Genomic DNA, 23,988 nt, shown 5'->3' with positions numbered 1-23,988 from the left:
TCTTCCTCTCCCTCTGCCCATCCTCCCCCACCATTTGTACTCTCTCTCTCAAATAACTTTTTTAAAAATTAAAAATAGAACTGCCATATTATCCAGCAATCCCACTTCTGGGTATATGTCCAAAGGAAATTATAACAAAGGAAAGAGCTATCTGCACTCCCACGTTCACTGCAGCATTATTTACCGTAGATATGGAAACAACCTAAGTATTTGTCAACAGATGACTGGGTAAAAGAGTCGTGAGACATATAGATAGATAGATAGATAGATAGATAGATAGATAGATAGATAGATATAGATATAGGCATTTGTATATGAGAAGATTGATAGATTAGATAGATGATAGATTAGATAGATAGATAGAATAAATACAATATATAGAATATACATATATATCTATACTCTAATGTATATATAGAGGAATATTATTCAGCTATGCTGAAGAAGGAAATTCTGCCACTTGTGACAACATGGATAGACCTTGAGAGCATTATGCTGAAATAAGTCAGAGGAAAATAAATACTGTGTGATGTCACTTATATGCAGAATCTAAATTCATAGCTAAACTCCTAGAAACAGAGAATAGAACGGTGGATGCCAGAGGGTAGCAGATATGGGGAGATGTTTTCTAAGTGTACAAACATCTGGTTTTAAGTTCTGGGGATCTAATATACAGCATGGTGATTACAGGTAACAAAACTGTATTATATACTTGAAAATTGCTAAGAGACTAGATCTTAAATGTTCTCACCACACACACACACACACACACACACACACACAAGTAATTATGTGAGGTGATGAAGGTGTTAGCTAATGCTACTGTGGTAATCACTTCACAATATTTAAGTATCAAATCAACACACTGTACTTGTTAAACTCATGCAATACTATATGTCGATTTTATCTCAATGAAACTAATATATAAATAAATAAAAACATAAATATATATAGTCCCTTGATGAGAACACAAGAGACAGGTAAAGTGATTGTTTCATGATAATGATAGGAAGTGATTTACTTTTCCTTGTGTTCCTTTTTGTACTGTTTGACATTTTTACTATTTAAAACATATATGTAGAATTTGGGACACCTGGGGGGCTCAGTGGTTGAGCGTCTGCCTTTGGCTCAGGTCATGATCCCAGAGTCCCAGGATCGAGTCCCACATCAGGCTCCTTGCATGGGGCCTGCTTCTCCCTCTGCCTATGTCTCTGCCTCTCTATCTCTCTCTCTCTCTCTTTTTTTTTTTTTTTAGATTTATTTACTTATTTATTTATTCATGAGAGACACACAGAGAGAGAGAGAGAGAGAGACAGAGACAGAGACACAGGTAGAGGGAGAAGCAGGCTCCATGCAGGGAGCCTGATAGGGGACTTGATCCGGGGACTCCAGGACCACACCCTGGGCTGAAGGCGGCGCTAAAGTGCTGAGCCACCGGGCTGCCCTCTGTGTGAATTTAATGAATAAGTAAATACAATATTTTTAAAAAATAATAAAAAAATAAAACATATATGTAGAATTGGCAGTGAGCAGAGCCTGAGGTGTCTGAGGCCTGCTGCATGGCCTTGGAGATGGACAGCCAGATTCTTTATGATGACTACCTGGCAGTTTTCCTACCAGCCTGTGAGAATCCCCAGGCACGGATGCTCCTCAGGAGAGGAGCCACGAAGACTACACCAATGAGTCAACCCAGTTTCTGCCCCCAGTCATCACACTAAAGTAGCCCCGTGAAGCTTAGCTGGGATTTAACAGCAAGGTATCTTCATTTCCAAGGTGATTCCCAACTCCGACTCACATTGAACAGGACTCCAGGATAGAGACCAAACCCTAGGTGTGAATGATGTGGGTTTCCAAGAGATTGAACACAGCAGGGCTGTTGAGATCCTGAAGGCAGCCTGCAATATCAGCACACATGTCTGCGTCTCTCTGAACAAGTATCAGCACCAAAAGGAGAGGATTGTGCCCTGAGAATTGCAGCCCACAGCCCTACACTTGGAATCTGCCAGGGAAAGCTGCCTAGGGAGCTTTGGGCAACTACTCCAGCCCATTCCTGGCGGAGTGGAGTGGGGAGGACAGGGAGACAGGGAAACCCTGCACTGAGCCAGCTAGCCAAATGCATCATCCAAACTACTGTACTTTTAATGCTCTAGTTTTCCAGGTGAGCTTCATTCTTGAAAAGGAGAAGGACGATGATGCCTAGGTACAACCTGTGGAGAACCCTGCTAGGAAAGGCAACAGACATTTACTGAATACCATGTTTTAGACACTTACATATATGTCATATCATTTTTAATTAGAGTATAGAAATCAGAAGAAAGAATCTTGGAGGCCTTCCATCCAATCTGCCTGGCCATCTTTCTATTACCAATCTCATACACCTGGGAGATTCCCGTGAGACCATTTCCCCCCTCTCCTGTCCTCTCTCCCCAAAAAGTAAAATGTAACATTGAAGAAAAAAATATATATGTATACTTTTTTTTAAAGATTTTATTTATTTATTCATGAAAGACACAGAGAGAACGACAGAGATATAGGCAGAGGGAGAAGCAGGCTCCCTGTGGGGAACCTGATGCGGGACTCGATCCCGGGACTCCAGGATCACTCCCTCAGCCAAAGGCAGATGCTCAATCACTAAGCCACCCAGGCATCCCGAAATATATGTATACTTAAGGATAAAATAATGCAATTCATCGGGGCCCCTGAATGGCTCAGTTGATTAAGCATCAGCCCTTGAATCAGGTTGTGATCCTGGGGTGCTGGGATCCAGCCCCACACTGGGCTCCCTGCTCAGCTTCTCCCGCTCCTTCTGCCCTTCCCCTGCTCATGCTTGGGCTCTATCTCTGAAATAAATAAATAAAATCTTTTTTTAATTAATTAATTAATTAATTAATTAATGCAATTCATCAAGAGAGCCAGTAAGGGATACCATGAAATTATCTCAATAAATGCCAAAGATGTATTTGATGAAACCATCCTAATTTTTAAAATTATGTTAGAATCCAAAGTTAAGGGCAGCCCCAGTGGCCCAGTGGTTTAGTGTGGCCTTCAGCCCAGGGCCTGATCTTGGAGCCCCGGGATCGAGTCCCACATCAGGCTCCCTGTGTGGAGCCTGCTTCTCCCTCTGCCTGTGTCTCTGCCTCTCTCTCTCTCTCTCTCTCTGTCTCTCATGAATAAATATATAAAATCTTTTTAAAAATGAATCTAAAATAAAAAATCGTGACAATATCAAATGCTGGTGAATATGCAGGGAAACTATATCTCTCATACTTTGCTAGTGGGGATGTGAAATCTTATAGCCATCCTGGGAAATAGTTGTGGCAGTTTATTTAAAAAATAAATATTCACTTACCATATGACCAAGCAATCCTACTCCTGGACATTTATCTCAGAGAAATGAAACCTATGCTCACATAAATACTTTCGCATGATTGGTCACAGTAGCTTTTTGTAATAGAAAAAAAAATGGAAATAAGCAAAATGTCCTATAATAGGTGAATGGCTTAAAAAAACCGTGGTACAGGGGATCCCTGGGTGGCGCAGCGGTTTAGCGCCTGCCTTTGGCCCAGGGCGCGATCCTGGAGACCCGGGATCGAGTCCCACGTCGGGCTCCCGGTGCATGGAGCCTGCTTCTCCCTCTGCCTGTGTCTCTGCCTCTCTCTCTCTCTCTGTGTGTGTGAGTATCATAAAAATAAAATAAAAATAAAATAAAAAACCCGTGGTACAGTGCTCATTTTAACAGCACATATACTAAAATTGCAACAATAAAGAGATGAGCATGATCCCTGCACAAGGATGACATGCAAATTCCTAAAGTGTTCTGTATTAAAAAACAAAACAAAAAAATCCATAAAACTGTGGTACATCTGTACCATGGAATACTTCTTGGTAATAAAAAGGAACAAACTATTGCTATAACAACTTAAATAGACCTCTAAGCATTATGCTCAAAAAGCCAATTTGAAATATTTACATATTATTTGGATACCATACATTCTCAAAATTTAAAAGAAAAATTATAGGGATGATGAACTGATTAGTGGTTGCCAGGGGTTAAGGATGGTGGTGGGGCGAGAAAAGATGTGACCATAAAGGAATGGCATGCGGGAGGTCTTTGTAGTGATCAAACAGTTCTGTATCTAGATTGCAGAGGTGGCTACACAAATGGATAAAATGACTATAGAAGTATACATTGTACTAACATCAATTTTCTGTTTTGCTATTGTCCTGCAATTATATAAGATATAACCATTGGGGAATTGGGTAGAGAGTAAACAGACACCTCTCTACTGTCTTTACAAAATTCTGTGAATCTATATTTATCTCAAAATAAAAAGCTTTTAAAAAGAAGTAGAAAATTACAGGTAACCAAATGTTTCTTTTGAGAGCATCTCTCTCAGACAGATAGAAACATTCTTCAACAGGGGCGCCCCTGGGTGGCTTAGTCTGTTAAGCATCTGCCTGCAGCTCAGGTCATGATCTCAGGAGCTCCTCCCTCAGTGAGGAATTTGCTTCTCCTCCTCCTCTGCCCCTCTCCGCTGCTTGTGCTCCCAGATTCTCTTTCTCAAGTAAATAAATAAAATCTTTAAGAAAAAAAGAAAAAGAAACATTCTTTAACGATGAAACATTTAAAGACATTTTCATTAAAATAAGAAAACATTAAAAGGAAAAGAAGCATACCTATAGCAATTCTATTATTTAATGCTGTTTTAGAAATTTTTGCCAATACGATAAGACCTGAAACAGAAATAAGACATTTAAGTATTGGGAAAGACATAAAACATTTTAATTTATTTGCAGATAATATGGCATGATACTTTAAATGTGGAAAACAACCCCAAATGCTTAAAATTAATAAGGGAGTCTGGGACCAAGATAATATCACAAATCAATAGCTCAATAATCAGTTACTGAACTCTTCTCCCTTATAATAGTAGCAAATATTCAAACAAGTAAGGAATAATCTTAATGAAACAATATATGCAAAATGGGTATGTATAAAACCTATATAATAAAAACTGAACAGCTTTACTGAGAGGTAGTGAATGTTATAACAACTTTATTTCAAATTTGAGCCTGTAAATGAAAAAAAAAAAAAACAAGGAAAGCAATGCATGCATCTAAGGGTCTTGGTAAGATTTAGAAATTCTTGCAACTGCATCATCCAATGAATTATAAGCAAAAATATTTATGTTATATATTCCAGCTCTGCACTACCCTAAACAATAGCCATTGGCCCCATGAACTATGGCTAGACTGCATTATCTGAATTGATATATGTTCTAAGTATAAAATATACAACAGATTTTGAAGATTTACTATAAAACATGTAAAATATCTCATTCATAATTGTACTAATTATATGTTGAAATAATATTTTGGATGTATTGGGGTTTTTTTAAGATTTTATTTATTCTTGAGAGACACAGAGAGAGAGGCAGAAGGAGAAGCAGGCTTCTCACAGGGAGCCCGATGTGGGACTCCATCCCAGATTCCAGGATCATGCCCTGAGCTGAAGGCAGACGCTCAACTGCTGAGCCATTGAGTTTTGTCAAATATATTATCAAAATAGTGGTTACTACAAAATTTTGTTACATATATTTGCTCACCTTTGTGGTTCACATTATATATCAATTAGCACTGTTACAGCTTTTTCATTTCATACTTTCATGTACCTATAGACCTTATGCCCATTAAAATTACCAAGTTGCTTTAAAAAGAAAAAAGCCCAAGGGCATCTGGGTGGCACAGTTGGTTAAGCATCAGACTCTTGCTTTCAGCACAGGTCATGATCTCAGGGTCCTGGGATGGAGCCCCATGTCAGGCTCTGTGCTCAGTGCAGTCTGAGATCCCCTCTCCCTCTGCCCCTCCTGCTCATGGTTTCTCTCTCTCTCTCTCTCTCTCATCAATCAATCAATCAATCAATCAATCAATCTAGAAAATAAAGGAAAAGAAAAAAGCCTGGGCCCTACCCCAAGAAATGCATTGGTGTGATCTTAAATCTCCTTCGGTAATTCTAATGTGCTCCTGAGGTTAATAACTACCATTATTGACCTCAATCTATCAAGCATTAAAGAATTCTTTTTCACATATATCATTTTGTACAATTAAGGAAAAGTACTCAACAGGGTAAGAAGTAGCATTTGAATCTGAGAGCTCAGATGTGGTGCCAGTTCCATTCTGGGTAGATACCTCCTGTGATTGATGAAAACAAGACATGAATTTTTCCCAGCCTATGGCCTGATCCTAGCAAAATTTTCAGTTAATAAAAACAAAATAATTGATTCCTTTTCTTTTTAAGTTTTACATGATTCTCCGAGCACAATTACTAATATTTGAGCTGATTCTGATTGGATGGAGTATATGATGGATTCTTTTTTTTTTTTTTTTTTTTAAAGATTGTATTTATTTATTCATGAGAGACACAGAGAGAGGCAGAGACAGGCAGAGGGAGAAGCAGGCTCCTCGCAGGGAGCCCAATGTGGAACTCGATTTGGGGACCAGGATCATGCCCTGAGCCGAAGGCCGACCCTCAGCCACTGAGCCACCCAGGCGTCCCTATATAATGGATTTTAAGCACAAAAGTTTGGGACGCCTGGGTGGCTCAGTGGTTGAGCTTCTGCTCAGGGTGTGATCCCAGGGTCCTTGGATCGAGTCCCGCCTCAGGTTTACTGCAGGGAGCCTGCTTCTCCCTCTGCCTGTGTCTTTTCATCTCTCTGTGTGTCTCTCATGAATAAATAAATAAAATCTTAACAAAACAAAACCCACAAAGGTTTATATGCTTTCTCCCTTCTCTGATCACAGCAATTCTAGGAGATGGGCAAGGCAAGTTTTTATCCTCATTTTTTAGATGAAGACACTGAAGGCCACAGAGGGCAAGTGGGCTGCCACAGATTGTGTGACTAGTTACATAACACAGCCTAGACCAGAACGCACGTTTCCACACCTGTCCAAGGCCCTCCCTTTCCAACCAATTTGTCTCAGGACAAATCACTACCACCTATGATAAAAGGAGCTTCATCCGGAGGCGCTTTCCCTTGATCAGCCATAGTGAAGGACTTCAGTTCATGGTAGCTATTCCTGCTGATGTGCATGACACTGAGCCAGCAACTTAAATGCAAAGTAGTTTATGCTCAAAGATGAATCAGGGGCGCCTGAGTGGCTCATGTGGCTAAGCATCTGCCTTTGGCTCAGGTCATGATTTGAGGGTCCTGGGATCAAGCCCCACATCAGGCTCCCTGCTCAGCGGGGAGTCTGCATCTCCCTCTCCCTCTGTGTGTCACTCCCCCTGCTTGTGCTCTCTCTCTCCGTCAAATAAATAAATAAAATCTTAAAAAAAAAAAAAAGGATAGATCAAAATGCGATTCAGTCGATCAAATATGTGCCCCCATATTTTCAGCTTCCAGGTAACCAATAATGCATTATTCTCCTGTGAAAAGTCTGCTTTACTATCAAGGAGACAGTATGGCATGATGGAAGAGGATGGACTTTGGGCCTGTTGAACCTGCATGTAAATCCAGGTGTGGGCCCTCACTAAGCTGTGTGACCTTGGGTGCCCCACTTCTCTTATTTATTGAACATCCATTGGCAATAGATACTACAAAATCCTAGAGCTTCAGTGGAACACACACCATGGTCCCTCCTCTGAAGCATTCTCAGTATATGCAAGAAGTAGGTCCTTTAAATGTCAAAAGACCAGAGGTGCTCTGGAGCAGCTAGGGGAGCATCACAGGAGCTTGAAGAGAGAGAACGGTTCAGGACAAAAAAAATAGAGATACATAGAGAAAGATAAAGGAAATATGGCAAAAGGTTAACAACTGGTGAATCTAGGACTATCGATATTCATTGCATATCTTACAACTGTTTTATAGATTAGAACGTTTAACAAATAAAAATGTGGGGGTAAAAAAGCAAAAAAACATTAAATATTAAACTAGCAATAAGTTTATGAGAAATGTAAAAATTCAATGTGTGAAAGTTCAATATATAATTATATGCATATAATTAAATATATTATTAAAATGGTGGTTTTATTATTTAAATGTTGTGGTTATTAAAATAGTGGTTACTACAAAGTTTATAAAACCTGAATAAGTGGAAGAGACATGCCTTGAGGCAGAAGACATTAAATTGGGGGGAGGACATGAAAAAGATATTATGGAATTAAGTACCCACAAAATTCATACATTGAAACCATAATCCCTAATGTGATTATTTAGAAATAGGGCCTTTAAAAAAGTAATTAAGATCATATGAGGTCATAAGGGTGGAGCCCTAATCTATTAGGACTGATGTCCTTATAAGAAAAGGAAGAGAGGTGGCTCAGTCTATTAAGTGTCTGCCTTTGGCTCAGGTCATGATCCAGGGCCCCTGGGATAGACCCCCAAATCCAGCCCCACATGGAGCCCTGCATCTCAGTAGTCTGCTTCTTCCTCTGTCACCCCCCCCACCCCTGCTCTCTTTCTCTCTCAAATAAGTAAATAAAATTAAAAAAAAGAAGAAGAAGAAGAGAGACCAGAGCACTGACCCCCTCCCCATTCCTCCCCCGTCATCTCCCTCTCTCTACCTTTTCACAGGCACAGAGGAAAGATTGTGAAAACTCTTGGAGAACACAGACATCTGCAAACCAGGAGGAGAGGCCTTACCCTGCTGGCACCTGGATCTTGGGCTTCTAGCCTCCAGACTGCGAGGGAATACATTTCTATTATTTAAGCTGCCCAGCCTGAGGTACTTTGTCACAGCAGCCTGAGACAGGCCTGCTTCCAAGGTCTGTTTCCAAGATCAAGGTCACAAGGTGAGGGCATAGTAGAACCTAGATTTGCCCCAGAACTCTTTGGACCCTCCCCCCATGTAGTGATGGTGTGAGTCAGGTCAGTGCTTCTCAAAGGTTAGCGGGTTTCGGAAATGCCCAAGGGGATGTCTGGCGGGCTCAGTCGGAAGAGCATCCAGTTCATGATCTTGATCTCGGGGTTTTGAGTTTGAGCCCCATGTTGGGTGTAGAGATTACTAATATATATATATAAACTGAGAAAAAAGAAAAAAAAAAGAATGCCCAGAGTAGTTTGTTAAAATCAGGGATTCCTGACCCTGATTATGGTGATCCATGTGAAGCCTCAAAATCTGCATTTTAATATGTGATATCTCCACCAGGTGATTCTGTTGTAGGTGGTTCCAGGATGCACTTGGAGAAATGCCACTCTGATCTCAGCCTGGAGGTTCAGAGAGATGAGGCAGGGAGCAGGGGACCCACAAAGGACATGCATATGAAATTTCTACAAAGATATGCAATAAACATTGTCAGCCTCTGAGAAAGCCTGAGGGGCTGGCTTGAGAGGGAGGATTGATTGATTGATTGATTGATTGATTGATTTAGAGATTTTATTTATTTATTCATGAGAGACACAGAGAGGCAGAGACACAGGCAGAGGGACAAGCAGGCTCCCTGTAAGGAGCCCGATGTGCTACTTGATCCTGGATCTCGGAATCATGCCCTGAACCAAAGGCAGATGATCAGCCACTGAGCCACCCAGGTGTCCTGGGAGATTTATTTTTAAATTTTTGTTTCCTATTTTTTATTTTATTTATTTAAAGATTTTATTTATTGGGCAGTCCGGGTGGCTCAGAGGTTTAGCACTGCCTTCAGCCCAGGGTGTGATCCTGGAGACCCCGCATCGAGTCCCACGTCGGGCTCCCTGCATGGAGCCTGCTTCTCCCTCTGCCTGTGTCTCTGCCTCTCTCTCTGTCTCTCTCTCTCTCTGTGTGTCTCTCATGAATAAATAAATAAAATCTAAAAATATATATTTTATTTATTTATTTATTTATCTAAGAGGGAGAGAAAGCACGTGAGGGGGGCAGGGTGAGGGGAGACAGAGGGATAAGCAGGCTCCCCACTGAGCAGGGAACCCCACATGGGGCTCAATCTCAGGACACCCCCAGCCAGGATCATGACCTGAGCCAAAAGCAGACGCCTAACCAACTGAGCCACCCAAGGCATCCCTGTTTCATATTTTTTAATCATAAGAATGTACTATTTTTCAATTTAAAAGCTAACTTGAAAAAAGGGACCATGGGACACCCGGGTGGCTCAGCGGTTGAGTGCTTGCCTTCGGCCCAGGACGTGATCGCAGGATCTGGGATCAAGTCCCACATGGGGCTCCCTGCATGGAGCCTGCTTCTCCCTCTGCCTGTGTCTCTGCCTCTCTCTCTCTCTCTCTGTGTGTGTGTCTCTCATGAACAAATAAATAAAATATTTAAAAAAAAAGAAAGAAAAGAGGGATCATGAATTTAAAGAGATTATTGGCATGTTGCCCAACAAACAGGTAAAATTTCTTTGTGTTTTGTCTTCCACTCAAACACCCGCCATCCCTCTCTTCCCCACCTTGCCCCGCCCAGCAGTATCTCCATTTGTACATTCAATTACCAAACACTAATTTAATATATATTGTATTCCAGGCACTGTTCTAAGAATATAGCTGCTTCCAGGGACGCCTGGGTGGCTCAGCGGTTGAGCGTCTGCCTTTGGCGCAGGGCATGATCCTGGGGTCCTGGGATCGAGTCCCACATCGGGCTCCCTGCATGGAGCCTGCTTCTCCCTCTGCCTGTGTCTCTGCCTTTCTCTCTGTGTCTCTCATGAATAAATAAATAAAATATTAAAAAAAAAAAAAGAAAAAAGGATATAGCTGCTTCCAGAAAACAGACACAGCCCCTCCCAGCCCGCCCAGAGCTTTTAGTTCCCATCCTCACCTCTGGCAATTTTGACTTCTTAATTCCTGTCTCCCCAAGCTTACACGGGCCATCCCCAAACACAAACCTAGCTTTTCCACTCCCTTCCCTCTGAACCTGACCAAAATGCTCCTCCCAGGAGCCCGCGGCCCCCCAGGGATACTCTTAGCAGGGGTGGGGGGCCCCCCACACTCCTAAGAGATTCGGGCCAGCTTCCTGCTGCCCTCTGGTGGCACTTCCTGGGGCTTGTGGCCTTCTGCAGGGCCTACCGCCCCCCACTTGGCATCTCCTCCGTCTTGGGTGGGTAGGTCCAGGGATATGTGCCCCCAGAATATACTGGCTTTTCCTGGACCCTGTGGCTCAAAGCCGGGACCTGTGTGATCACAAGTCTAAGCCAGATTGTCCCTAAAGGCCACTGTCTTAAAAGAGGCAAAGCTGCGTGGGCGGGCAGCCTTCCTACCCTGTCTATACACGGTGTAGTGGAGGGGGTGAGGGTACTCAGGTCGAAATGTCTGTAATAGAATTTTTTTTAAAGATTTTCTCCATTCATTCATGAGAGACACACACGAGAGAGAGGCAGAGACACAGGTAGAGGGAGAAGCAGGCTCCATGCACGGAGCCCAATGTGGGACCCAATCCCGGGACTCCAGGATCACACCCTGGGCCAAAGGCGGGTGCTAAACCGCTGAGCCACCCAGGGATCCCCTGTAATAGAATTTTTTAATTCTTTCTTTTACTCTTTTTTCTTTTTGTCCAAAGGCAATTTATATTCCTTCAGAAACATCAGAAAATAGAGACATAAGAAAGATTTAATTTCACCTCGAGACCATTTCTTCTCCTACCTGGAGCAGGAACAGAGGGGAAGGGGTACTAGGCCAGGAGCCAGGACACTGGATGCTGGTCCTCACTGTCCCCTCACTGCGTGACCTTGGCAAGCCCCTTCCTTCTTGAAGCCGCAATGTATCACACACACAAAAAATGAGTACCCCAATGAAGTGCCCCATCTGGTTTCCCTCCTCTGAGACTCTAAGTCAGTGGTCCCAAGCAGGACCCCACATCCATTAGACTCTTAAGCTGTTCCAACTTTCAATCACTACAAATACTAAAAAGCAGAAAAGTAGGCTAAAGCAAATTACGAATAGTTAGGAGGGAAAACTCTGAAAAATTCTGAAAATGGACAAAAATGCTTAAAAAACTCTTGGCTAAAAATTGCCCTGTGAAGCATGAAAATAGCTGACACTATAGGGAAAAAAAATAACCTGAGCAAATGGGAATATTTATTTTCAATCAAACCAGTGTTTCGGTCAAACTGTTGTATTATGAGAATGCTTTCAGCAAAAGTGCTTTCAGGCCAATCATACATCTTTGTGAGGCAGCCAGCAAGAGCTCCCGCCCAGCGCCCCTGTGAGCCCGGAAGAAGTGGGGGTGCCCCCGGGGGAATAGCGTCAGGCAGCGTGCAGGCGTGCAGCATGCATGGACCAGCAAGCATTTTCTGGTTCTCCTCTTGCCGGGCTCTGAGCCTGGGCTATGTGGCGACGGGGACAGCCGTGCCCTCCTCTCCCCACAGGGGCTCCCCGCCAGTGGACAGGACAGACAGACACACACGTCCACGTGTAATTCCCGTCGGTGAGAGGAGGCGAGAACGGGAAGTCACGGCAGGTGGAGAGAAGCCACTGCCCTGTCCCCCGCAGCCAGGAGGCCGGGGACGCTCAGCCCGCGCCCCTCCAGGAAGCTGTCCGGTTCCTTTCGCCGTGAAACACGGGATCCCAATGTTCTGTGCCTCAAAACAACTATTTTATTTTGCTCGGGATTCTGTGGGTCAAGAAGTCAGAGGGCATGGCAGGAATGGCCCCGCTCTAAATGTCTGGGCCTCGGCTGGGGAGATCAGTGGCTGGGGTGACTGGGGGCAGTCACCGAGGAAGCCCCCCGGGTGCCCCAGGCCTAGTACTGCCCGATGCCTGGTTCACCCCCGCGCAGCGCTCCAGGGAGGCAGCAGCAGGCTCAGGCCCACGCAGTGTCCAGCAACAAGGCCCTCCCCGCGCCCACCGCACAGGTGCTGGCGCCTCAGGGCTCGGAGCCCTATTAGTTACCAGGCCACAGGCCTGCCGGATTGCTGGGGATGCCCTGACTGGAGAAAGTAAGGTTCCGAGGAGACAAGTGGGCAGGAGGCCTCACTGCGGCCGCCTTTGACACCGTTGGCCACACGCGGGGTAGGTCCAGGCACCCCATTTACTGCCCAGCGCGAGGGGGGCCCAGCTGGCGGTGGGGTGGAGGTAAGAGGGGGAAGAAGCTGGACTCCTCTCCGGGGGCTGACCATGGCTTCATTTCCACTCCTCCCTGAGGACCCTACTCTCAGGCCCAGAGCTTGCTTCCGAGCTTCCGATCTGTATGTCACCTTCCCACCTACTTTACCTTTCAGAGCCTTAGCGTGTCCTTGTCGACAGCGGTGGCGCTGATACTCTCCACCTCGTGCCTAACACATGTAAGTGCCCGGTAAGTGGTGGTTATTATTTGGCATCTCTGTGTGGATATCTTTTTTTTTTTTTTTTTAAGATTTTATTATTTACTTGAGAGAGTGAGCAAGCAAGAGAGCACAAGCAGGGGGAGGAGCAGAGGGAGAGGGGAAGCAGACTCACAGGGCGCGATCCTGGGACTCCAGGATCATGACCCAAGCCACACTGACTGAGCCACGCAGGCACCCTTCTGTGTGGATATCTTAAAGACGGTTCAAACCCAGCATCTCCAACACTGCACTCATAACGTGCTGCCCCTGCCTGCCCCGTCCTCAGTGTCCCCCACCTGCAGGAATGGACCGCCATCCCTCCTCTTGCCCATGTCCCAGACCTGGCAGTCACCTTTCCTATCTCTCTCTCTCTCTCCTTCTCCATAACCAACCCAATCCCAAGTCTTGTCAAATTTACTTTCTAGATGTTTCTCTTACTTTTCAACTCTTCTCCATCTCTACCCTAACCCCTAGTCCCAGCTTACAGTCAACTCTCCTTTGGACTCTGGCCTCCTTACTGGTCTGCTCTTACAAATTCACTAGGCCCTTCTATCCACCCACTTCCATCCTTCACACAGCAAGCTGACAGAGCATTTTCAAAATGCAAAGCTGATCACGTCACTCCCTCCGATGAAAACCCTCTATCCCTGTTGCTTTGAAGCAAAGGCAGATCTTTCAAAATGCCTACAAGGGCCTGCCTCCCTCCCTCCTGTTGGCCCCACTCGGCCTCCCCAACGCTTACTGTGCTCCCTTCTGCCAGAAGGCCTTTATATTCCTGCGCCAGCAATGCCCACACCCCCTCCTCCTTCGCTCCTCCTTCCTGCAGATAAGGCCTCAAGTGTCACCTCCTCAGAGAAGCCTTCATGGCCTACCTAGTGCCATTCACCCACCCAACCTTGGAGGCTCCTGTAGCACCAGGCAGTCTCCTTTGTAGTACTTGTTACAGATGCCATCTACAGTTGTATAGTGATTATTTGAATATCTCTCTCTTCCCAAACCCCGCGGGCTCCATGAGGATAGGGACCATGTCTGGTTTTGCTCACTCTTGTATCACGAGCCCTAAAACAGCACCTGACACATAGTTCAATATATATTTGTTGACTGGATGGATGAATGGATAAATGGATGGATGGATGGACAGACGGATAAGAGAGGGGAGGAGGGGGCCAGGACCATTGTAGGCATTTAGAGAACGTTGCTGAATGAAGAAATGGGCAGGTTGGGCAGAGCCCAGAAGATGACTCCCAATACACCTGATTTTCCAATCTTGGAAAGGAGGCACGAGGGCAGAAATAAATCTGCTAGGATGTAGGAAAAAGTGATTCCATTAGGACTGGAAACACTCATCCTCCCTGCCCCAGGGCCTAGCTTTTGGAGGTGTTGGAGACTGGAATAGTTTTAGCTGCTTCCAGAACTTAGCATGCCTGCCTGGTCAACCTCCTTTTCCAGGTAAGACTCAACCAGGCAGTGAGACTTGGCCACCACTGGGAAGCAGTGCGGGGTTGGAGAAACAGGGCTTAGGCACTGACGGGTCGGGGGTCCATCCTGAGGGAGTAATTCAAATTCTCCATCCCAGGCTCTTCACCCCGAGGTAGTAGGACCAATGTCTCACCACCTGAATGGCTAATAGACCACAACCCAAAATCCCATTTCGACTTCCTCAGTGACCTCCTGCCACAGATTCTGGATGCCTTCACCCACCCACCCATGGGGACTATGACTCCCTCTCTAGCCCCCACCCGTTCTTCACCCCGCTTGCAAAGGTCAGAGAACTGCCCTTCCACTACGTAGAGAGTGTCACACCCCAGACTGCTTTGAGAAAGTAGGAAGAAATAAGCCCCGTTTCTAAATCTAATACTCGGTCTCTGTGGCCTCATATGGGTCATGTGACCTTGGACAAGGGATTTTACATCCAGTTTACAGGAGGACACTGAGGCAAAGAGAATTTGAATAATTTCTGCAGCACGAGGTTGCTGTAAAGCTCCAGTGAGATTATGGAGGCAAAGGGTTTCTAACCCATAATTCCCTGATCCTGAGTTCAAACTAGTTAGTGCTTAGGGATGATTTGTATAAATGATGACACTTTACTTAAGAGTAGGGTTGGGACGCCTGGATGGCTCAGCGGTTGAGCTTTTGCCTTCGGCTCAGGGTGCGATCCTGGGTCCAGGGATTGAGTCCTGCATTGGGCTCCCTGTGAGGAGCCTGCTTCTCCCTCTGCCTGTGTCTCTGCCTCTCTCTGTGCGTCTCTCATGAATAAATAAATAAAATCTTAAAAAAAAAAAAAAAAAGAGTAGGGTTTGACAATTTACAAAACCAAACCCTCTGAAATCTTGGTGAACTTGTTAATAACTGTATTATAGTAAGCTCTCGAATAATGTGCCGGGCCCTCCAGGAAATGTATGTGCTTCTCCAGCGATGGATTTCAGGCACTGCAACAGGTTAGCTGGAGAGATCTAGGGCAACGGGGAGGGGTTCTGTTCTAGTGACCTTCGAAGTGTACCTATCAGTCTTCCTTAGACCAGTCTTGGCCCCATCTTTGAACCTAAAGCCATGCTGTTGGAGTGTGAGGGCCAATGTGATGGCTCATGCTGAGAGGACCTCAGATCAGTTGAAACTGGAAGAGGAAATGCCAGCAGAGCAGGATCTCCTGGATGACACAGACTGCCCCCACACCTCCAGCCCTAGATGGTGTCTCCATCCCAAGTTCCCCCGGTAGGGAGGGCATACCAGTCTCAGCACATCTCCCCACGGACACCACGGAGGCAATCCAGCAGCCCCACGGCAGCCTCTCCCCTTTGATAACCTCCAGCTGGGCTTGCCCTCAGGCGCCCTGACTACCAGGACCCCAGCGCACAGACTCTTGCAGAAATTGCATGCTTCCGACTTTTCCAAGCTCCTCCTCTTCCACGTCCTTCCCCCTCAGCGCACTCCTGTGCAGGGGAGTTCCATGTGAGATCCAGTACACAAATGAGGAACTACCATCCAGCAGGAAAAGCCCAAACCTTTTACATGGTGACCTTCCCTCCCTGGAGGGGTTCAAGGAGACACTGAGTAACCTCCTGTGAAAAGCACTCCCAACCCAAGCTCAAACAGCTGCCAGGTCCTGTGGATTCTACTCAGATCCATCTCCCCCCGCCCCTGTCTGGGCAGGTCCTCTCTCTGCCCACCCAGCTGCCGTTCCCCGGCCCTCTTGGCCCTGACTAACAGCCAGTGGCTCTAAGTAGGAGACCTACCTGGACCTGGGCCCTCCCCAGTTGACCTAACTCCTTTCCCGGACTTTACTAAGTTCACCAATCAAACTAAAATGCTCGCTAGACCTTCACCCTGCACACTCTCCACCTCCACACTCTGCTCATGCTGTTCCTTCTTCTTAGGAGGCTCTTTGCCTGCACTGCACCCCCTCCCTGCTTGTCCTTCCTGATCCAGCTTAACTGTCATCTCCTCTGTGAAGCCCTCCGAATTCTATGATTTTTCCTTAACACTTTATCTCTCTTCTGAAGCTAAGTCCTGTCTTGCAAGGGCTGCACACTTCATGGATAATGTGCCCCACCCCACACTAGTGGGCAAGCCTGTCAGAGTGCAGGACCAAGCACGAGTGCCTCATCTTATGAGCATCTGGCATAGCACGGTACCCAGAGCAGGAGCTCCGTGCATGTGTGTTGAATGAATTAGCAATGAATCCAGACCCTAGACTGCTGTTCATTACTGTATAGAAGAGGATTTGTCCCAGAAGTGCTCAGTAAATATCTGCTGAGTGAGCAAACTGCTTCTACAATTGTAGACCTCACAGAGACTTTTTATGCTGGACATACAAAAAGACACAGAAACTATAACAAAAGCCCCTTGAACCTAAACCTAGGTTTAAAAAGAAAGCATTACAGACACAGGTGAAGATGTCTGTGTGGTCCTGCCCAATCCTGCTCAGTTCCTCCCGCTAGAGGGGTGCCGCTACCCTGATATGGGGACTGTCATTCCCCAGCTACTAGTACATACATCATTGTGTTTGTAGCCACACAACACGTAGGAGTGTAAGCAGCACTATGACTGCAGGTGAGGCTGGGATGCTGGCAACAGCACTCGCTTGCAGCTGAAAGGCAACTCCTATCCTTAGCTTGGGAGAATTTGAGTTTTTACTGATAGGTAACAAAATTAGGGAGAAACAATATAAAAGAGAGCAGTGCCTAAGTTCACTTAGATGTCTGGAGATTTTAAAATTTGATTCCTTGGGGCATCTGGGTGGCTCAGTCAGTTAAGCATCCAACTCTTGATGTCAGCTCAGGTCTTCATCTCACGGTTGTGAGTTCAAGCCCCACATTAGGCTCCACGTTAGGCATGGAGCCAACATAAAAAACTAAACAAAATTGGGGATCCCTGGGTGACTCAGCGGTTTGGTGCCTGCCTTTGAGGCAGAGGCAGAGACACAGGCAGAGGGAGAAACAGGCTCCATGCAGGGAGCCCACCGTGGGACTTGATCCCGGGTCTCCAGGATCATGCCCTGGGCTGAAGGCGGCGCTAAACCACTGAGCCACCCGGGTTGCCTCACGGGTCCTTTTTTTAAACCTACATATATGTTAGTTTATTTAAATATCTCTATGTCCAACGTGGGGCTTGAACTCATGACCCCCATATGAAGAGCTACATGCTTTACTGACTGAGCCAGCCAGGTGCCTTGAACATGGGTCTTTATTATTTGTACTCCTCATTAAAAAAAAACAAAAACTTGGAAAAAACTATTGTAAAAGTCTATCGCCAAGATATACTGATGGAACACTAGATATCCTAATGATCTTGGTTTGAGTTACCTTTTCTAAACCTCAATTTCTGCATCATTTTCTTTTTTTAAGAAGCTCCACACCCAGTGCAAAGCCCACCGTGCGGCTTGCACTCACAACCCTGAGATCAAGACCTGAGCTGAGACCAAGTGTCAGGCTACCAACAGACTGAGCCACCTAGGCGCCCCTCCCTCCCCATCTTTAAAATAGGACATATATGTTTGAATTCATTCCAAGTCTCCTTCCAAGGATATCTGGAGTTAACTTTTGGGAAGTTGTGAAAATCAAAGAAATAATAAATGTCAAAGTACATTTAAATTACACAAAGCTGCTGGTTATATGGTAGCATTTACACCAGCAACAGCACAATATACGCCACCTAGTAGCGAAGAAGAGTAACTGCATCGGGATACAATTCACTATACAGTACGGTGGGCATCACAATTCAAATTCTTGCAAGGACGACTGGGTATTTGAGCAAAGTCTCCTAACATAAATGACAAACAAGCATCAAAGGAGCTCAGCAAAACCAGACAGTGTGGAGGCAGAAAGAGCTAAGATGAGAAGACAGCTATGAAACAACAGTTTTCTATTAAAAAAAAAAATTATGGGATCCCTGCCTGGGTGGCTCAGCGATTTAGTGCCTGCCTTCGGCCCAGGGCGTGATCCTGGAGACCCGGGATCGAGTCCCACGTCGGGCTCCCTGCATGGAGCCTGCTTCTCCCTCTGCCTGTGTCTCTGCCCAACCCCCTTTCTGTGTCTCTTGTGAATAAATAAATCAAATCTTTAAAAAAAAAAAAAAAATTAGGGATCCCTGGGTGGTGCAGCGGTTTAGCGCCTGCCTTTGGCCCAGGGCGCGATCCTGGAGACGCAGGATCGAATCCCACATCGGGCTCCCGGTGCATGGAGCCTGCTTTTCCCTCTGCCTGTGTCTCTGCCTCTCTCTCTCTCTCCCTCTCTGTGACTATCATAAATAAATAAAAATTAAAAAAAAAATTAGAAGCGCCTGGGTGGTTCAGTCGGTTAAGCATCTACTCTCAGCTCAGGTCATGATCTCAGGTCCTGGGATAGAACCCCACATTCTCCCTGCTTCGTGGGAGCCACTGGTTCCCTCTCTCTTTGCCCCTCCTCCTGCTCTTGCGCTCTCTCATGTGCTGTCCCCTTCAAATAAATAAAAAAACCTTTAAAAAAATTAAAGGAACAAAAATGAGCTCTGAGCAGTGGCGAACTGGATCTGGTTCATAAGGGCTCACAAGAGCTGACTGTTAAATTTTCAGGAATTCTGCAAGCCAGTTAAACACAGACATTATTTAAAAATAAAATAAATGAACTCAAAGGTAAATAAACTGTATTCAAAACAATAGTAATAAATACTCAAAACTCACCATTTCCTGATTGTTTTATAGTTTTACTATTATTCATGGTTTTTTAATTAAATTTATTTATTCATGAGAGGCACAGAGAGAGAGAGAGAGAGAGAGAGAGAGAGAAAGAAGCAGAGACACAGGCAGAGGGAGAAGCAGGCTCCATGCAGGAAGCCCGCCATGGGACTCGATCCAGGTCTCCAGGATCATGCCCTGGGCTGAAGGCGGCGCTCAACCCTGAGCCACTGGGGCTGCCCTATTCATGGTTTTGAAATCACTTATGTTAATTGTTTCTGTATAGGGGAAATCTTATATAATGGCTACTACTGAGCATCTCTTCCTAACACCACATCGTGACATCCTGCTGGTAGTTTGAAATAGGCCATAGTGGGAATTTTTACACCACAGAAATAGGTAAACACTACAAATCAGTGTTGTCATTTCCCTCACAAGAGTTAAACATTCACCAACATGCCAACACACAACACACATGCATGTGTATAACATACATATGTGTATCCACAACATACATGTATATACACACATATGTAAATACACATCCAACAATATACATAGAACAGTTACCAACATATCACCGACTCTGGGAAATTTAAAATATGAAGGTAGAAATGAAACTCTAAGTAAAATTGGAAGATAAAGTTGAAACCTCCCAGAAAGCAGGAAAAGAGATGGACAATAGCTAGTAAAAGATGAAAAAAATTAAAGCATCAGTCCAGAAAGCGTAAGCAAATAATTAGTTCCAGAAAAAGAACACGGAAAATAGTGTGAAACATTAAAGGAATAAATAACTCAAGAAAATCTCCCCAAACTGCAAGACAATTTTGAGACTAAAATAGCTTACTGAGTATCTCATGGAACAAATGAAAAAAAAAAAAAAAAAAAGGAAAACCCAAGGTATTATCACAAAACTGAGAAAACTAACCAATAAAGAGATGAGATGATCCTAAAAGCAAGTAAAAAAAGAAAAAAAAAAAAAAGGAAAACAAAACATAGGTTACTAACAAAGCAATGGAAGTCAGAATGACACCTGACTTTACAACCACAGTTTTTTGTTTTTTAAAGATTTTATTTATTTATTCACAAGAGGCACAGGCAGAGGGAGAAGCAGGCTCCATGCAGGGAGCCGAACATGGGACTCGATCCCAGGACCCCGGGATCATGCCCTGAGCCAAAGGCAGGTGCTAAACTGCTGAGCCACCCAGGCGTCCCCCAAGTCAAATTCTTTATTAGTTATCAGTGATGGTTGATAAAAGACTTTCCAAGATCTCCAAAACTTTTTTTCTACTCTTATGTGCATTCCTTTAACATTTTATACATTAGTATTGAGAACCTACCATGTACCAGACATTATTCTAAATGCTAGGGATACAGCAGTGAACAAACAAGGTCCTTGTTTGGATCTTATAATCTGAAAATATCAACATGACGTGTCAGGTAGTGATCCGTCCTCTGAACAACAGCAGGCCCGAAGGGTGGGAGGGGGCCCTCTTTTAGATAGGGCCTTTCAGGAAGGAAGGAACAAGCCATGTGGATAGCTGGGCCAAGAGCCTTCCGGGTAGAGGAATTAGAGGGGCAATGACTCTGGGAAGAGTGTCTGTGGAACCAGGCCACCAGGACTGGAAAGGGTGGTAGGAGATGAACACAGGTAGCTGGACAAGGCCAGATCACAGGGCCCTTTGTACTGGATGCTTTCCGCTTGTCCCTCCAGTCCCACTCTCCACCCTTCTCTGCTGCCTGGGAGCCTGATATTCAGGGACCATATCAACAGGCTCCCTTGACCTCTGGCTTCCTGTGAGGTTTGGCCAATGGAAGGCACCTGCAATAAATCAGAAGGCCGGAATCTTTACAGAGGGTCACAGCTCTGTCAGGTGACCCTCCCCAGCTCTGAGTTCCCTTGCACTCTTCAGACTAGGGGTGGAAATGCCTAATGTCTCCCCACAGTTGCTAGCTCCAGGGAATCATAGGCAGTATGCCCTGTGGCTTCCCTAAACCCCACTCACATCTTTATTAAACGTTCTTTTAGGGATGCCTGGGTAGACTCAGCAGTTAAGCGTCTGCCTTCAGCCCAGGGCGTGATCCTGGAGTCCAGCATCAAGTCCTGCATCAGGCTCCCTGCCTGGAGCCTGCTTCTCCCTCTGCCTGTGTCTCTGCCTCTCTCTCTGTCTCTCATAAATAAAATCTTAAAAAAATAATAATAAAATAAAACATTCCTTTAGAAGATTCTCTCCAAATTCCTCAATGTGAGTATGACATCCATCTGTTTTCCACCAAGATCCTAACACCGCCTTAGAGGGCAAGAGGAGGATTTTAGATTTTATTCTGAGTGAGATGGGAAACCACTGGAGGTTTTTGAACCTGTGGGACATCATGTGACTTACAACTTCTTTTTTCTTTTTGGAGAGAGGGAGCATGCATATACCTGTAAAGGGGGTGGGAAAGAGGGAAGAATCTCAAGCAGACTCCATGCTCAGTGTGAAGCCCAATGTAAGGCTCCAATCTCACAACCTTGAGATCATGACTGGAGTGGAAATCAAGAGTCAGACCCTAACTGACTGAGCCACCCAGGCACCCCAACGATTCACATTTTAAAAATCACTCTTCATATATAGAAAAGATTTCAGTGGGGCTCACAGGTGGAAAGAGAACAGTTGCTTTTACAGTAGTAAGGGTAGAAAGTGACTTCAGCTAGGGTGGTTGTAGTAAAGGTCATAAGTGCTTAAATGTGGGCATATGTTGTAAAGGTAGAGCTAAGGGGTTTTGGTGATCAAGTACGTATGTGGCATTTAGAGAAAAAAAAAAGTCAAGGACTTAGGATTTTGGTCCAAGGATGAGTTGCTATTTACTGAGATGGAGATATCTGGGGAGAGAGCAGGTTTGGATTGCCAAAATCAAGAGTTCTGTTTGGAATTTTAAAAAATTAAAAAAAATTTTTTTTTAAGCCTAGGTATTTATTAGAGATCTAGGTGGGGATATTTAATAGGCAGATGTACATGTAAGGCTGCAGTTCAGGGAAGGTCTGCACTGGAGGTATGAGTTTTAAAGTAGTAACCCCTAAGGTAGCATTTAAAGCCACAGACCAGATGAAATTACCTAGGGGTTGGTATAAACAAAGAAATCCAAGGATTGAGCCTTTTCTTTGGGAGCTACCAGAGAATGTTTCACCAAAAGGAAGGAGGAACCAAGAGAGAGGAAAACATTATGTAGAAATAGAAATCTGACACTAGATCCCTGAACTGTAAGTCTCAAGAATAATCTGTCTAGGGGCAGCCCTGGTGGCACAGCGGTTTAGCGCCGCCTGCAGCCCAGGGTGTGATCCTGGAGGCCTGGGATTGAGTTCCGCGTCGGGCTCCCTGCATGGGGCCAGCTTCTCCCTCTGCCTCTGTCTCTCTCTCTCTCTGTGTGACTATCATAAAAAATAAATAAAAAATAAACCAACTCCACTTTTTGAAGATTTTATTTATTTATTCATGAAAGACAAAGAGAGGCAGAGACACAGGCAGAGGGAGAAGCAGGCTCTGTGCACGGAGCCTGACGTGGGACTCAATCCCCGGTCTCCAGGATCACATCCTGGGCCGAAGGCAGGTGCTAGACTGCTGAGCCACTGGGGCTGCCCACAACTCCACTTTTTAAGTGTGTATCCCAAAGAACTGAAAACAGGGATTCAAACAAGTGAATGACCATAAATGTTTATTGCAGCACCATTTGAAATAACCAAAAGGTAGAAATCCAAACAAGTAAATGCATAAATTATGCTTATATGCAGTGGGATATTATTTAGCTAAAAAGTACTGACATGCTACTCACATCATACTAAGTGAAAGCCAGACATAAAAGGTCACATATTACATGATTCCATTTATATGAAATATCCAGAATAGGTAAATCCATGGGAACAGAAAGCAGACTAGTGGTTGCCAGGGGCAAGGTGAGGAGGAGAATAAGGAACTGCCTTTTTTTTTTTTTTTTTTTTTAAGATTTTACTTATTTGACAGACTGAGCAAGCAAGTAGGGGCAGAGGTAGGCAGAGGGAGAGAGAAACAGGCTCCCCCCAGAGCAGGGAGCCCGATGTGGGGCCCAATCCCAGGACCCAGGGATCATGACCTGAGCTAAAGGCTGATGCTTAAGCAACTGAGCCACCCAGGCTCCCCAGTAACTGCCTTTTTGAGTATGGTTTTATTTTGGGGTGATATAAACATTTTGGAACTAGACGAGGTGGTGGTTGTACGGTATTTTTAAAAATGTATTGCCACTGAACTTTTCACTTTAAAATGATGAATTTTGGGATCCCTGGGTGGCGCAGCGGTTTGGCGCCTGCCTTTGGCCCAGGGCGCGATCCTGGAGACCCAGGATCGAATCCCACGTCGGGCTCCCGGTGCATGGGGCCTGCTTCTCCCTCTGCCTGTGTCTCTGCCTCTCTCTCTCTCTCTCTATCATAAATTAAAAAAAAAAAAAAAAATTATAAAAAATAAAAATAAAAAAAAATAAAATGATGAATTTTACATTGTGAATTTTACCTCAATTTAAACAAAAAAAGGAATGTTAAACAAGAAGGCATAATGTAGGTCAGAAAAACAGCTAGGAGTTTAAAGTGGTTGCCCTAGGGGCACCT

At 44.9% G+C, this 23,988-nt stretch overlaps 2 long non-coding RNA genes and 1 other non-coding gene across 4 annotated transcripts in view; 2 read left to right on the top strand and 1 right to left on the bottom strand.

Moving 5' to 3' along the window:
• Positions 1 to 21,597, top strand: part of LOC140614734 (uncharacterized) — a 33,124-nt gene extending 11,527 nt beyond the window's left edge. The window contains exons 2-5 of one of the 2 annotated variants that reach the window (XR_012015513.1): positions 7,397 to 7,517; positions 8,574 to 8,791; positions 13,139 to 13,201; positions 21,403 to 21,597. This is a non-coding gene — a long non-coding RNA (uncharacterized lncRNA). Of the gene's footprint in view, positions 1 to 7,396; positions 7,518 to 8,573; positions 8,792 to 13,138; positions 13,213 to 21,402 lie in introns of both variants that reach the window. The other variant, XR_012015512.1, reaches the window with a different exon arrangement.
• Positions 3,724 to 3,827, top strand: LOC140615681 (U6 spliceosomal RNA). Its single transcript, XR_012016164.1, has one exon. It is a non-coding gene; the product is annotated as a U6 spliceosomal RNA (small nuclear RNA).
• LOC140615394 (uncharacterized) lies at positions 4,288 to 4,752 on the bottom strand. Its single transcript, XR_012016060.1, has 2 exons — positions 4,678 to 4,752; positions 4,288 to 4,580 (listed from the first exon to the last, which is right to left on the bottom strand). It is a non-coding gene; the product is annotated as an uncharacterized lncRNA (long non-coding RNA).
• Positions 21,598 to 23,988: the final 2,391 nt, after the last annotated feature.

Source organism: Canis lupus, chromosome 23, assembly GCF_048164855.1.
Source record: "Canis lupus baileyi chromosome 23, mCanLup2.hap1, whole genome shotgun sequence".
NCBI lineage: Eukaryota > Metazoa > Chordata > Mammalia > Carnivora > Canidae > Canis > Canis lupus.
Note: the sequence above shows the minus strand (reverse complement) of the source record. Positions and strands in the feature narration are given on the sequence as shown.